A 13708-nucleotide genomic window follows, 5' to 3' on the forward strand; every position below is an offset into this window, starting at 1 on the left:
CTTGTCTGGATTAGCCTAATTCCTTCAGGCTGTTTCCAGATCTCGACAGGAGTAGACCCTGGCTCATGGGAGGGAGGGGAGGATGGTTGGGGCATTGTTTCTTCATGGAGAAATTTGCCTTTGGCCTCTCTAAAGGAATTAGGAAACCTTCAACATCCTACCTGAGTGCAGGACTTTTTTAACATGGAGGTTCCTTTTTCAGATCTCTTTTTGTTATGCAATTATTGCTTGGCAATAAGTATCTCTTAGAGGTGTTCCTCAGAGTCATTATTTACGAGGATAAACTGGGTGTGCTCATGTCTTGCTGGGGTTCCTCTCAGTGCCCTTGTCTCCAGCTCCAGCCCCTTCCTGCAGAGCTCTGATTGACTTGGGAGCAGCCCCAGGGATTTTATTTCGGGATTTTGTCTCTGAGGAAGGACTTGGTCCTGTGCCAAACACTCCAAGGATGCTGCTGCTTCTGCTCAGGTAGGATCCAGTGTCCATCAGTGCCTCCATCCCCTGTGTCACACCAGTTTTAGGGGCAATGCTGCAGTCTGGGTGCAGGGTGATTCTCAGCCAGGAGTGCTTCTTTAAACAGGGTGGGCTGTCCAAACAAAGGCTGATTACACCCAGAAGGTAATTTTGTGGTTCATAAGCATTTACTGTCCAGATATTCCAACCTAACCTTTCTCAAACAGACCATAATTTGCTGTACATGCCCGTGGGTGAAAAGCAGAATGCACTTATGGACTGTTCTGTTTTGCTGTTCCAGGGATGGTTTAACTCAGAAGAATTGATCCTAAACAGGCACTCATCACTTCCAGCTAATTCCACCCTGTTTGCAAATGGAACAGCTCTGCAGCTCAGAGGCCCTGACAGGTACCTGCCAGGAAGTTTATAGCAGCCCTTGGAGTGGAAGGAAGGGCTGCTTTCCCTGTTGGTTCATTTGCAGGAGGCAGAGGGTGATTTTTTGCCCGCTAATGGCCAGGTCTGGTCAGCACAGCATCTCCCCACTCCTGTCAGAGCTTTGATTTTCAAGGACCACGTGTTTCTTTTGCTAACACTTTCTCATTTCTCTCTGGTTACTCTTGTAACTGCTGCATCTCCTTTGAGCTCCTGGGCACTCTGAGACATCTCCTGGATGTTGAATCTTGTCATTTTTGATAAATCTCTGTGAACCACAGAGCTCAGCTGAAACTGCAGCTCAGCATCCTGAGGTGTCAGTTTAATCTATTTCTAGCATTGGGAAGAAAAAAGAAGAAAAAAAAAAAGAGGGGGAGCAAAAAAACCCTCACAGCTTTATACCAGTAATAATGATGGGAATGAGTTGGCTTTCAGAAAATAATTTAATCCCTGGAGTATTGGAGATGGGTTTTGAGTGTCATGTGTAACAGAGCCTAAGGAAGGGCGAGTGCCCTGTTGTTGTGGCTTTATTAAAAAAAAAACCCAACTACAACCAACCTTTTTTCCTCTGAAAGTTTATTAAAGTGCAGTTTTATTTTATTATTTTTCCAGACTGAGACCACAAGTGGAACAGGCTTCTCCTGGAAATCCTGAGGATTGCTTTTGGCTTAGCACTGTCAGAGCACTTGGGTAGGTGCCCTTCATATTGTTTTTATCTCAGCTTGTGATCTGCAGGGATTAATTGTGCTGGTGGAGAGGCCACTGGCAGCGCCTTTAGGAGGTGATTGATCACTCACCAGGAGAGCTGGAGAGAGCTTTTGGAGGCAGAAAAGTGGCTCCTATTTGCCAGGGGAAAGCCCACAAAGTCGGGTCTCCATGTCTTAGAGTTTGAAATGTCCCCGTGGATTCACCAGGTGAAGAGGACAAATCTCACTCCTGTTTCCATAATCCCTCCTGGGTTCTCAGCAGTCGCCTTCAAATTAAATGTCACCGAATGCCACGGCAGAGGAGAATTCAGACTTGGCTGCTGTGAGTGCCTGGTGCTCAGGATCAGGGCTGATTCCCTCACAGATGCTCATCAGCAGCTCTGCTGGCCCTGGATGGGCTCCAGCTCTGCTGATGGTGGGCAGGTCTGTGGGGTGAGACAGTCAAACCCCTCCTTCTCTCCCAGCCTCTCTCCCTCAGGCCAGCAAATTTCATACTTCACATACTCTGCTTGAGCTGGGTTAGGACAAACCCCTTCTTGTCACACAGTTTCACTTGTGGATTCCATCTGTGCCTGGACATCTCTTTTTTTTGTTGTATTTGGGAATCACTGGTTCAAATTCATCTATTCCCTGTGATGTTTCGTTGTGTTCATGCCACTCAAAACATCAGCCTTGTTTTGTTATTTGAGTTGCTTTAAGTTTCTTTCCAAATACCATGAGCTATCAAAAAAATCTGCAAGTATATCTATAATTATGTAGAATATAGAGATGTACAGGTAAATGTATCTAGAAGTGCATTTAGGGCAGGAATTAGGAATTAAGATGACCCCCTATTTAGCATTCAACTTCGTCCATCCTAACTCCTGTTTTCATTTGTACTCTGCTTGTGACACAGAGATCAATGCCCCCCGAATGAAACTGCTTCGTCTAATAATCCTTTGTGCCAGGGTTATCAATAGTTCATTAGTCTTGCTTTGCATCTGTCAATAAAAGGTGAAATTGAGAAAGAGAGAGCTCAGGGGAAGCAGTGAGTGTGTTCTCTGGGGAAGGTGTCCTCCACTTTGGCCACCCTTGGTGGGACTGTGGGGTGCTTGCAGTGCCCACCCAGGTTTTATTCACTCGAACCACTTCAGACTCTGCCCAGGGTTTCATTTATCCCTCAAGAGCCCAGGAGGGCTCTCGAGTCTCTGAGCGATTCCCACCATGAAAACCCCCGTCTGAAACACTTCCCTGACGGCAGCAGGGATGGTTGGAGCTGTCAGTGGGCTTTGCCACCTGCACAGAGGCAGATTGTCCCTTCCTGGCGGGGGGTCAGCGTGTCCCTGCTTGGTGTGGCTCCACACGAGGGGTTGGATGTCATCCCTGACATGAGGGTTGGATCTCATCCCAGCAAGGTGGCAACGCTTCAGGCAGGGATATTTCGCTCACATCACCCTGCCAAGTCCATCTGAGCAGCGTTTTGTGCTCTGGGCTGTGTCCCCGAGCTCACAGCGTGCCAGAGTCAGCGTGGGCACCACCTTGGCCCAAAGTCGACAAAACATCTTAGACCCTTGGGAATGTCAGCTTTTTATTAATTCCTTTGAGCTCTGCACAGTTTGACAAGGAGGTCAACAAGGAAAATTGTGTCATTCATTAGATACCAAATAATTAGTGATGCTCCTGGGATGCCCCTTGAGTCCTTTCACCACGGTTCTTACCTGGTTGCAGCAGGTTTCTCTGACCACCGGCACACAGCAGCTTCACAGCTCACCAAAACAGAAGCAAAACATCTGCACCACCAAGGTTGGGAAGCCCCAGCCTGTGGGCAGGGCAGGAGCCTGGGCTGGGTGTCCTCAGATGGGTTATTTTATGTCCTTTTCCTTGTTGCCACAGGATGAAGAAGGTTGAAAAGTTATAATGTGTTGAGAATAATGGAAAAAAATTTCAGAAGGTACTGCTGAAAATGACAAGTGGGGGAAAAAAATTCTAAAAAATTCAAACTGAAAGAAAATATTGTTTTGAAAATTTTGACAAGATATATTTGCCTATTTTGAAAAGTTAGAAAAGTGACCTGGTACCACCAGGCCACAGTTGGAAAAAAAGAAGAGATTTGTATGTAAAAAAGGAGTGGTTTTAAACTTGTTTAGAGTTTTCTGTCAGTATTTCATCACAGAGGTTGGTGTGGTGGGTTTGAGCTGCTCTCTGTTCAAGTGCCATTCTGACTGGTTTTCTCTGCTGATAAAAGTGAGCAAGGAGAGTGAAAGGGGCCAAATGCTGAGAGCTCTCCAGAAAATCATGAGTGAAAGAACTGCAGTTCCTTTTGAAACAACCTCTCTTCCCTTCTCTGCTTGAATTGTTTCCCCCACAGTTGATTCACCGACCGATGCTGAGAAGCTTCTCTACAGGCAAATGTTGCCTGGGACCATCTTCTCCTGGGCTTGCCAGCTGGAACGTGGCAGGGAGAAGAGCAGTGCCACGAGCAGGTGATGCTCTGGGCTCACGAGGAGTGCTCCAAAGTCCGTGTCCCTGGGAATGAGTGATGGAAGTTTGCGATGGTTGCTCTGCTCCAGGCCACGTGCAGCTGCGAGTCAGAAAGGTGAGCCAGTGAGTCAGCTCAAACTGAGCTTTCCTCAGCTCTCCTGGATTTTCCTGAATAAAACCCCTCCAGGCCAATCACTGGAGTGGTCCCTGGGGCTGCAGTGGTGGCAGTGGGTTGGCTGACAGCAACTGCAGCAGGCAGGGCTGAGCAGTGGGAAAGCAGGACAGGGAGAGGAGAAGGTCAGAGGACATTTGGCACATTTAGCACTGTCTGCTCCTTGCCAGGCTCTTCCAAAACCTGACTGTAGCTGTGACTATCACACTGTGTTTGAAGGCAGAGCCAAGAAATGACTCAGGGCCCATCTGTGTTGCCAAATAACTTCAGGGAGTTGTTTGCTGATGGTCCTCCCCGCCTGGCTGGCCATGCTGGGTGCTGGTGTGAAGTTGAGCCAGCTCCTTCCTTCCAGCAGGGAATTCTCCAGGGCTGTTGTCACAGATGCTCCGTGTGCTCCCATCAGCATCCTGCTGTCTCCCAGCTCTCAGCTGGGGAAGGTCTCTGGTCCCATCCCAGCCCCCCTGGCATTTTACAAGGGCCTGGAGTGACAGGACAGGGGCAATGGCTTTAAGTTGGAGGAGGGTGGATTTAGATGGGATTTTGGGAAGGAATCCTCCCCTGGGAGGGTGGGCAGGCCCTGGCACAGGATCCCAGAGAAGCTGTGGCTGCCCCAGCCCTGGGAGTGTCCAAGGCCAGGTTGGAGCACCCTGTGCTGGTGGAAGGTGTCCCTGCCCAGGGCAGGGGGTGGCACTGGATGGACTTCAAGGTCCTTTCCAGCCCAAACCATTCTGGGATCGTTGGAGTTGCCTTAGTTCTGAATTACACAGTTTGAGTAATAATTTAAAGGTTATAGCACACTGTGAAGGTAACTTTGGATGGGAACTCACAGCTATATTACCTCTTTTTCCAGTTTTATCAACAAATAGAGCCTTTCCCAACAGCCCTTCCACCCTTTCCCCTCACAATTTATTTTCAAATGTGCTATAAATAGCCAATGCTCTGGCTCAGGTCAGTTCCCCAGGGAAATAAGTGCATCCCACTTATATATTAGAGGTGAAATTCTTCCAGCCTCACACTCTCTGAGTAGAGCATTAGGGGAGGTGTAAGGCAGGAAAGAACTTGATACTGTGTACAGAGAGTAATTTAACAAATTACACCAACTGCATTTTCAGAAACCTCATTATAGGGTCAATTTATTTTGTCAAGTGACCAGTAATTAATTTTACAGAAGATGTTAAAGAGAATAAACTCCAAAACCTCTGCTCTGACTTGGACCTTGACATTAAAATAGGGGACTTGAGTGAGCTGGGCTTTCAGAGATGCTCTTGGTGTTGGGTGAGTGATGTGGAGATGTCAGGGCAGGGAGGGAGCAGCCAGGGCTGGGCCAGCACAGGCTGATCTCCCCCTCCAGAGGCTGGGCTGTGCAGCTGGCTGGAGTGGCACCTTCCTTTTTGTGCCTCTAGCTCTCCAGAGGCTGGGGAGAGGGATTCCTCAAGCAGGGAGAGACACAGTGTGAGGGATGCATGGAATTATAGGGATGTGCATAATGTCCTTTACTCCTTTTCCATCATGAGAAATGTTTAAATCCAGGTGGAAAGCCTTATTTTGGGGGGTTGGTTGGATGCTTTTAAAAATCCCTCCCAATCCAAAACTATTCTGAAGGTGAAAAGAAAAGCCTGGCAGACGTAACTTTTTGAAGGATGCTTTTCATACTCTGGTTGAACAATGCAGCCAAGAGGAAAACAGCATGAGTGGAGCCAGGGGGAGGAGTGTGGCGAGTGAATAATGGAGCAGAATGAGCAGTGCAGCACAGTCTGCTCCTGCACCTGCCCTGAGAGCCCGGGGCCAGCAGGGATGTGGCACGGGGATGGCATGGGGAGCACCATATGCACTGACAGGCTGACAACAACATTTTGCACTGCCCTAGAGAGGGGGGAAATGTCCCTGTCCTTGAGGAAGGTCACAGCCAGGAATTGTGGAACAGTTCCAGAGTGCAGGATGCTTCCATTCAAGCCACGGGGTGCTGGTGCTGCCGAGGCACCGAGGGTGTGCCCAGGTAGGGTCTGGCACGGCTGGTGGGTGTCTCTTTGGAGGGGAAATGAGGGTTGAGGTGGCAACCCAGCAAATTAACCCCTTTGGATGCTGATTTTGGACAGCTTCTGTTCTCCTTGCTCACTATACTCGTGTTTTAGGTGGGGTTTGGTGCAGGAATTGTTTAAAGCAGGAATGGAGTTGAATCACAACTCAAAACAGCCTCTGCTCTTTCTCTTTTTCCACTAAATGTATTTTCTACCCAATTTTGAATTTCCCTAATTGGCTGAGTCCGTTCCACTTGGGATAAAATAGAAGCAAATGTATTCTGTGAAATCAAACCTGATTGTTAAGCCCAGCCTGTGGGATGCAGGGGTGAGATCTTTCCTCCAAATCAGGCAGACAGGGCATTATTGTCTTCTCTGGATTTTTATCCCCTTTAAAACTTTTTGTTTTAAATGAATATTTAAAACATTTTTTTTTAAATGAATAGTACTGGGCAGTGGAGGATGGGCCTCAAGCCATGACTTGCTTTGACACCTCAGTCAGGGAGAGAATTTGTGGGAATTACTGAGGATTCAGAGGGTCAGGGAGACGTCGGAGAGATAACCTGGTCAGAGCTGGCAGCTTCCCAGGGTTTTGATCTGCTGAACCTGCTTCCTCCTTCAGGCCTCTGCCTCTAGTAAGACCATAAAAATGAGGTTTTTTGAGTAACCCAAGTGTTTGACTTCTATTTTTGCTTGGTCAGTATATTGGAAGTGTCCCAGGGCAGGTTGGATAAACTTGGAGCAACCTGGGCTGGTGGAAGGTGTCCCTGCCCGTGGCAGGGGTGGAATGGGATGAGCTTTAAGGTCCTTCCAACCCAGACCAGTCTGGGATTCCCTGATTATCTAAGTCACCAGGAGTTTGCTGTTGCCAGGGGAGGGGGTGGGAAGCAGCCAGACACCCCGATACCAAGCTGGAAAAGCTCTCCCAGCGTCCCCCAGCTTTGCAATCCGTTCAGTGGTGAGTGCAGAATGTTTTTGCATAGATTCCTTTTCTTCCTCCCTCAGTGTGAGCACATCCAGATCAATCACAGGGAGCTTGAAAACCGTCCTGGCTCTTTTGTGAACATCCTGCTTTGTTATTCCTTTCATTTGTCTTGCACAGAACGAGCCAACACCGAGAAAATAACTTATTGTGGCTGATCAGAAAGACCTTTCTCCCTCGTTTTTCAAACGGCACCGCACATAAATTGAATGTTGTGTGTACACAGAGCTGCTGTTTTCCATATATAACCAAGGTGTCACCCAGCTCATTATTTCAGCACGTTCACGAAAAAAATCAGTGTCAACAACCAAGGCTTGTGACTGTCATTGGCATTACTGAAAGCAAAATTGTTTGATCCTTTCAAGAAAGGAAAGAAATCAGCTCCTGTATTTTTATCTTTTTTTTTTTTTTTCTTCCTCCACTTGGTCTTCTCTAAAAGCATCGAAAAGTGAAAAATCCAACGTGACACTCCACGTTCTCCTGGCCCCTAATAGCCAGTCACTCCACCAATTTCTCCAGGTTTATCTTTAATCTGCTCCTCCCAAACTAATTAGGGCCTCAATGTCTTTGGACTGGTTTTCATTTTGTCTTGAGCTATTGTGACATCTTTACTACAAATTCTTTTTCAGTCTAATTAAATTCCTGCAGCAGGAATGTCATTATTCATATCATCACCTCTGGTAGCTGACTCTGCCTCGCTCTCCTGATGATGGTGCATTGTGGACCAACTCCCTTCCTTCCTGCTTAATGTTTGAAAAGTTTGGCTCGAAGTAAGAACATCTCAAGGCTCAGCATAGACAGCAAAGCCATTAATATCTAGTAATTCGAATTGATGGGTTTTTATTAAAAAAATCCCAGGGTTATGCTATTATATTAGTTTTCAGAAGAATATTTCAAAACTCATTTAAAACTTCTCTTTTTATCTTCCAGAATCATTCCTGGCTGCGAAGAATTCTAATAATGTGAGGATTAGAAATAATCCCCATTTATATGGCAAATTTTTCCAATCAAATCATTAATGCAGGTAGAAGGGAGATTCACTCCAAGAGCGTGTGTGGGACAGCAAAGGGCTGCCAGAAATGAGTGTTCCTGACCTTAAATCCACAAGGATCCTCTGTGGACACAACCCCATCCCAGGAATGGTGGGAGCTCAACAGAGGACCAGTAGGTGAGTCCTTCTATAATATAAAAAATGATTACCATGAAAAAAAAGAATTTTATGAAAATTTCATGATCTGTCCATTAGTTCTGCATTATCTTGATATCCTTTTGTCAGTCATGGCTTTAATAACGAACTTTTTAGCTCTAAATCCACCAATCACAGATTTTCTGAAGGGTGCAGGTAACAGTGAATTACCTTTTGTGGGAGATGTATTAGGAGTAAATAAGCAAATTGATTCCTGGTCTAGAAAAATGGATTAATTTATTAAGGTGAAGAAGCTCTTTGGTCTCTCAAGGTTTTGATGGGCACCAGTGGTGGGAGCTTTGCAGGTCCAGACATCCAGCACAACCTCCTATGGAAAGAGGCAGAAAGAGCTGGAGATTGATTGATTGTTATAATCACAGCATGAAAGCTGAAATTTGGGCTTTAGGTGCAGATAACTGGGCCACATTCTGGCCCAACTGCAGAGAACTGGGTACAAAAACTCTGCACTTAAATCCTGATGAGCTAAAAGGGAGAATAAAAAACTATTCAAAAAGGGTGAGGGTTATGATTTGGCTCTAATGAAATAGTCCTGAGTTCTTCCCAAGCCCACATGAGTTTGGGCGAGCCTAACTAAGTACAGGAAGGCTCTTAATTTGGTGTTGGATCTCAAGCTTAACCTCCACCAGCCCCTTGAGAAGCCACAGGAGCCTCATAGGCTGTATTGGAATGATGTAATTAATTAACTGTCTGTAATCTCCAAATCACTGGTGCCACTGCTGGGAAATCCATCTCCCAAATCCTGCCAACCCAAGGGATGCTGCAGGGGTCGGCTGGGGTGGCAGCAGCTCCAGAGGCTGTTCCTGCTGGAGCATCCCAGGACATGCCCAGGAGCTCTCCAAGTTCCATCACCAAGTGAAGGCATTGCAGACAGTGCATTGCAATAATTAAATAGCTCTGATGCAGCTGCCACATTCCACAGCTTCTCCTCGTGCTCTTGCTCATGGTTTGACCATCCTTGGAGAACTCCCACTTCCCTGCTGCTCCCTGGATTTTGCCCTCCATGCTGTTCCTTCCTGAGCCCCAGAGCAGAGGGTCTGTCGTGCTCTCAGCTGCTCCTGAGCTGTCCAGGCAGACAATCCCAGCGCACCCACTCAGCCCAGAAATCCCCTGCTCTGCTCTTAAACATGGGGCAGGGGCTTATCTGCTAAATAAAACCTAAATGAGAAATGTTGATACTTAATGAAATATAAGTTTGGGGGATTTCACAGAAGAGATCTGCTGTCACTGCTTTAATTTATTAGGGGAGAGTTATGTGCAGATGGTATATACAGAGTTATTTCCTGCCTGTACTCCCGAGTAAGTTGATTTGTGGTTTAATGACTTTTATCAAAATGAAATAAGCGTTTGATCTTTGGATTTGATCTGGCTGTATCTGCAGCTGCTCCACCACTACAGCAATTACTTCCAAACTGGGCTCTTTGCCCAGGCAAATGGAGTTTGTCCTTGTTTCATGTCTCATTGACTGTCCTGATAATACACACAGTGGTACTGGAGGGGGTTTTTTTTCTCCCTCTAAATTTGATAGGTGTGAAAGGAACAGAGTAATTCGCTTTTTATTTTAGTATCAGTGTTGTTTTATTATCATCCATTCGCTGCTCTGGTTAATTTTCTCTCGAAGCTGCCCCAAACTGGAATTCAACACGAGAATGTGGAATTTTCTCCAGGTAATCCTGCTGTGCCCTTCTATAGAGAAACAAGAAATTCACTTATGAATTGTAAATCCCAGACCCCTGGTGATGATTTCACATCTCTGTGTGGGTTAGGGATGAAACTGCAGCGATGTGCTGTGCCTCCCCCCACCCCCCTCCGGATAAACCCATTTCTAATGGATTTCAGTGGAAGGCAAGAGTTACACTTGGAATAAATTTACCCCCGTGTATCCATCTCTGAAACACTGGGGTTTTTTGCTGTCGGCTAATTAATCCTTTCAGGTTGGAGCTGTCAAGGTTGGCAGTTCCTTTTCCAGGCTGATACTTCACTCTTGATTCACTCAGGCCAAGACTCATCCAAGCTCAGCCTCGAGAGCTCCTGGTGGGAGATGGTGGTTCAGGTTTACAGATTTACAGTTCCCAGGGCTCAGTGCTGCCAGCTGGGACTTCCTGAGGAGCTCCAGCTGCATTCCTGAGGGAGAGCAGGAGCAGGAGCCGAGGTGGGGGCTGGCAGCCAGGTCAGCAGGAGGGAGCTGCAGCTCTGTGGAACACGGTGTATCCTCTGCATCAGGCAGTGCTGGATGAAGATGCTCTGGGAGAGCCTTGGTTTGGAGCCAGCAGGTCTGAAATGTGCCAGTTCACCATGGCAAGGAGATGCAGTCAGGAAGAACTTTGAATAAATTACACATTTTTGTTCTGCCTGAGTTTTTTTTTTTTTTACAGTCACTTCACGCTTCGGGGGGTTGGAAGGTGGATTTTAAATTGTCTCTTTTTTTTTTTCTTTTTGGCAGGATATTTCTTCGAGATAAGCGATAAAAATGGCAAGATCTGGGAACTGGCTGGTGGATGAGCTGCCTGGAGATGTGCAGCATTCCCAGGAGCTCTGGGAGAAGGCGCTTCACCCTTGGAGCTCTGGAAGCTGTGCCAGGGTTGCTGCTGCATCTTTAGCAAATCAAACTATTTGCACGGTACTTGCTTCTTAATCCAGGGAAATTAAACCCACCAGTGGTAGCTGCGTTTTCCAGCCACCTGCTCTCCCAGGTGCTCCCACGCCCGCTCGGAGATGGGAGATGTGACCCAGAATTCTTCTGCAGAGCTGGGATCCTTCCCAGCACAGGCCAGGCTTCTATCAGCTCCAGTAAAAATCAAGATCTGATGGCAGAGCATATGTCCATTGCATAATTCATTAGAGTTCTCAGCAACTATTTTTAGGTATTTTTCAATCGGAGTTGGAGGGTGAGGATTATTTGGGGAAAGAAAAAGATAAGGAACTTGTGGGGGCTGAGGAACATGTCTAGGTGTTTCTCCTGGGCTGGGATGGATTTGGCCATTGAGCCGTGTTTGTGTTTCAGGGAATTGTTTCTGTCTTGGACAGTCCCACAGTCCGTGGCAGCTGGGCTGGGAGATGGTGCCAATCCACCAGCACAGCAGGAATCCTGCTCCTCTCGTCCTGCTGCTGAACCCCCTGCCAGCTCAGAGCCCACAGCTCCTCCCTCACACCCCCTTCACACTGCATCACTCCATCACCCTGAATGGGGGATTCCCAATTTCCAAACCCAGGACACCTTCAAACCCCTTTCCCTTCTGTTTTGTGTCTCTGGAATGTTGGCGGGACAGAGCGGGAGAGTCTGGGCTTTCCCTGCTCGGGTTGTGCAAAATGCTCCTGACTACAAATCACCCCAGTCACAGCACTCCCAGCTCCTTCTGCTGTGTCAGCAGGATGGGAAACGCACTCAGGTTGGGAGGACACCTGGGATGTTCCTCCGTGCTGGAATTCAGCCTGTGCTGCCTCATTTCACCTGACACACGCAGCCTGAGCCGGTTTGCTGTGAGAAAGTGAGGAAAGAATCTATCAAAACCCCCAAAACTGTGTTGTACAGCGTGAGTCAGTGAGAAGGGAGGGAAGGAGGAGCTCTTTGGAGGGCTTTTACATCTTCCTTATTGCTAGGAGACAGCTTGGGGCGTGGGGAGCTCCCACAGCTGCCTCTGCTCGGAGATCCACGGAGCAGCTTTGCCTGGGGAGAAGGAAATTTGGATGGGAGCTTATTTTCATTGTCTTTCAGTCTTTCTGAGGCAAATGCAAGAGTGTGGTGGAAGAAACAGCAGGTGGCAAGGAGAGTGCTGTGCCTGAGCTCAGGGATCAGGGATCTCGGCTGAGCTTGGAATGTCACTGAGATTTGAGGACAAGCACGGCTTGCTCTCTGCACAAAGTGGGGTAATTACGTAGTTATACCTCATTTGGGCTGAATTCACAGTGCTGGGAAAGCCACTGGAGCAAAAATGTACAACTGCCAGCCAAGGAGCCAAGTTCTGGCTTGTTGCTGATGGTCAGTGCGGTTACACCAAGGGCAGGTGCTCCAGGCAGCCCTCAGACAATCAACCACTGGAACCACAGATCTCAAAAGGCACCTGAAGCAAGAGCTGGTTGAGCTTGGGGCTGTAAATGGCCAAATCTCCTGGGGGTTGTAGTCATGGGTGGGAAAAGCCTGGAAAAAAAACACAACCAAATCTACCAGGAGAATGTGTGAATTTGTCATCCAGAAGGGAGTCACTGAGACAACTGTGTAATATCTCTCACTGTATTTCTCACACTAATGCCAGATGGCCGGGAATGGGATCCCCCACGTTCTCCTGCGAGTCTGAGGAGACAAGAAAATAAACATGGAAAATGTCTGTGGTGATGGAATCAGATTGGCTCTGCCTCGTAAGGTGAGTCAGTGCTTTTGACTGCTGAAATCATTAGGATTTCTTTCTAATTTGATTCTCCTGTTAACCCTTCAAACCCCACAGATCTCAACCACCCTTTTATTTGCTGTTCCTCCCCTCTGCTCTCCCTGTCTGTGACTCGTATCAAGCTTGGGGACAGTGGCCACACATCAGGTGCCTTCAGCAGCTGCCAAAGGACTGACAGACCCCAGCAGGTGGAAAGAGGTAAGAACAGCTTTAATCAACCAGGATCCACACTTAGAGGAGCCATCTCCAGAGGGTCCCAAAGGCAGCCCCAGGGACTTCCACTGGGTGTCCTCCCTTTCTCGTGGCAGCTGGGGAGTGAACTGTGGGAAGCTGGGGCTGTTGGAAGGGCTGTCCCCCACGGGTGTCCCTGGAGTGTTGTGGCTGTGCCTCCCCCTCCACCACAACCAGCAGGCTTAGGTCACACTGCTCAAGGCTGGCACCACACGGGTTTGCCCCCCCATTTTTGAGCAGGGGCTGGGCCCTGTCACTGCCTCGTGGCTGGAGAGGCTTTGAAAGCCCCTTTGATCCATCTGTGCCAATGAAAATGGAGCTGTTGGAAGCCTTTGATCCTTTCTGGGCAAACTGTGCCCAGAAACGTGATGGCCTTGGGATATTTCTGAGGATTTCTTGCACTTCAGGAGCTTTAGATGGGATATTGGGAAGGAATCCTTCCCTGGGAAGGTGGGCAGGCCCTGGCACAGGGTGCCCAGAGAAGCTGTGGCTGCCCCTGGATCCCTGGAAGTGTCCAAGGCCAGGTTGGACGGGGCTTGGAGCACCCTGGGCTGGTGGAAGGTGTCCCTGTCCATGGCAGGGGTGGCACTGGATGCAGCACTAACATTCCATGACTCTGTGTTCTTTAAGGTCCTTTCCAGCCCAAACCATTCTGGGATTCTACGAG

At 48.0% G+C, this 13708-nt stretch overlaps 1 long non-coding RNA gene across 1 annotated transcript; it reads left to right on the forward strand.

The window, feature by feature from the left end:
* Window positions 1–364: 364 nt before the first annotated feature.
* Window positions 365–11306, forward strand: LOC114069374. The gene is made up of 5 exons (XR_003573766.1): window positions 365–465; window positions 752–858; window positions 1495–1572; window positions 8246–8389; window positions 10869–11306. It is a non-coding gene; the product is annotated as an uncharacterized LOC114069374 (long non-coding RNA).
* Window positions 11307–13708: the final 2402 nt, after the last annotated feature.

The sequence above is a fragment of the Empidonax traillii genome, unplaced genomic scaffold (assembly GCF_003031625.1).
Source record: "Empidonax traillii isolate 1590-97213 ecotype Southwest subspecies unplaced genomic scaffold, ASM303162v1 scaffold1247:size388203, whole genome shotgun sequence".
Classification (NCBI taxonomy): Eukaryota; Metazoa; Chordata; class Aves; order Passeriformes; family Tyrannidae; genus Empidonax; species Empidonax traillii.